The following is a 2,155-nucleotide window of genomic DNA, read 5'->3' as shown; positions in this document are numbered from 1 at the left end:
CTTGCGCCTAGGGTTGGAAACCCTAGGGGTGGGTGCGCCCCACCTGACTTGGGGGGCAAGTCCCCCCCCCTTGACCGCCACCCCCACTTGGAGATTGGATCTCCTAGGGCCGGCGCCCCCCTAGGGGCCCTATATATAGTGGGGGGGAGGGAGGGCAGCCGCACCCAACACTAGTAGAAAACAGGGCTATGGTCCAGGCCGGCTCAGCCCATTAGTCCCGGTTCAGTGTAGAACCGGGACTAATGTGGGCATTGGTCCCGGTTCGTGAGCCCAGGGGGCCGGCCGTACCACGTGGGCCATTGGTCCCGGTTCGTCTGGACCTTTTGGTCCCGGTTGGTGGGACGAACCGGGACCAATGGGCCTCGCTCCTGGCCCACCACCATTGGTCCCGGTTGGTGGCCTGAACCGGGACCAAAGGCTCCCCTTTAGTCCCGGTTCTTGCCACAAACCGGGACCAATGAGGTGCCTATATATACCCTCGCCCGCGACCAGAGCACTCCAGTGCTTTGTTTTTCTCTGGCCGGCGAGGGGAGGGGTTTGTGGTGCTCTAGCTCACCTCCTATGCACATGAGGTGTTCGATGGAATGCCCGAGCCACACTACTTAAACTTTCTCCTCTCGAAGCTCGACCTCCAAGCTCCATTTTCCTCGAGATTTGTCTAGATTTAGCGGTCCGTCACGCCCCGTCCCCGTCTTCACCGCCGTCGATCACCCGCGCTGATCTCATCACCGACACCACCGTGGTGAGCCTCTTGTTCTTATCTTCTTTCTGAAAGGAAAAATATTCTTACTTGTCTGTTTAGATAGATACTTGTATCATTTTCTTACATTTATTATTGCATCTTATATAGTGCGATGGTTTTGGTATCCGCCCCCGTCGGCCCTCGTCCTGTCTATGATTCGGATTTGGTATGTATATTATCTTCATAACTATTGGTTCATTTATTGTTTATGAAAATTATGCCGACCAACGTGACATAGATTTTATTTATCTAGGATGTATGTGAATCGGAAATGCCAACCGACCCTATTGTCGAGAGGTTAAATTTAGTTGAAGAAGAAAATAATTTGTTGAAGGAAAAAATAAAAAAAATTGAGGAGGAGAAGATGATATTGGAGTTGCATGTTGCGGATGTCGTCGATGATCACAAGATCAAGATGGATGCAATGCGCTTGAAGATTAGAAAGATTAGAAAATATGCCATTCATACCGAGGCTTGGTATCATTATGCCGTTGGATCAATTGTTACCTTGGTTGCGATTATGATCGCATTTGTTTTCGCATTGAAATGTTTTACATAGTTTCAATGTATGGTTTAATTAATTAGATGCTCTGGAGAGCTATATGTTGTTAGATGAGAACTATGTATGCACTTTGGTTTTAATGTGATGATGAACTTCTATTAATTTGGACACTTAATTATATATAATGCACGCAGATGAACCGGCAATGGATGTACGGTGACAGACACACCCGCGAGTACATTAAGGGCGTGCATGAGTTTCTCGATGCGGCTGAGGCAAACAAGCAGAATGGTTTTATGTGTTGTCCATGCACTGAATGTGGGAATACGAGGTCTTACTCTAACCGGAAAATCCTTCACTCCCACCTGCTTTACAAGGGTTTCATGCCACACTATAATGTTTGGACGAGGCACGGAGAAATAGGGGTTATGATGGAAGACGGCGAAGAAGAAGAGTACGATGACAACTATGTGCCCCCTGAATACGGTGATGCTGCAACGGGGGGAGCTGGTGAAGATCAAGAGGAACCAGACGATGTGCCCAATGATGCAGCCACGGGTGAAGATGCTGAAGATAAAGAGGAACCAGACGATGTGCCCGATGATGATGATCTCCGCCGGGTCATTGTCGATGCAAGGACGCAATGCATTAGTCAAAAGGAGAAGCTGAAGTTCGATCGCATGTTAGAGGATCACAAAAAAAGGGTTATACCCCAATTGCGAAGATGGCAACACAAAGCTCGGTACCGTACTGGAATTGCTGCAGTGGAAGGCAGAGAATGCTGTGGCTGACAAAGGATTTGAGAAGCTACTGAAAATATTGAAGAAGAAGCTTCCAAACGATAACGAATTGCCCGACAGTACATACGCAGCAAAGAAGGTCGTATGCCCTCTAGGATTGGAGGTGGAGAA

General features: G+C 48.4%; 1 long non-coding RNA gene across 1 annotated transcript; it reads left to right on the top strand.

Annotated features, from left to right (window-relative positions):
- Positions 1-534: 534 nt before the first annotated feature.
- LOC147973360 (uncharacterized) lies at positions 535-1,314 on the top strand. The gene is made up of 3 exons (XR_015603648.1): positions 535-742; positions 851-908; positions 996-1,314. It is a non-coding gene; the product is annotated as an uncharacterized LOC147973360 (long non-coding RNA).
- Positions 1,315-2,155: the final 841 nt, after the last annotated feature.

Source organism: Triticum urartu, chromosome 5A, assembly GCF_056163025.1.
Source record: "Triticum urartu cultivar PI428250 chromosome 5A, HENAU_Tu73, whole genome shotgun sequence".
Lineage (NCBI taxonomy): Eukaryota > Viridiplantae > Streptophyta > Magnoliopsida > Poales > Poaceae > Triticum > Triticum urartu.
This window is presented reverse-complemented; position numbering and strand designations above follow the sequence as displayed.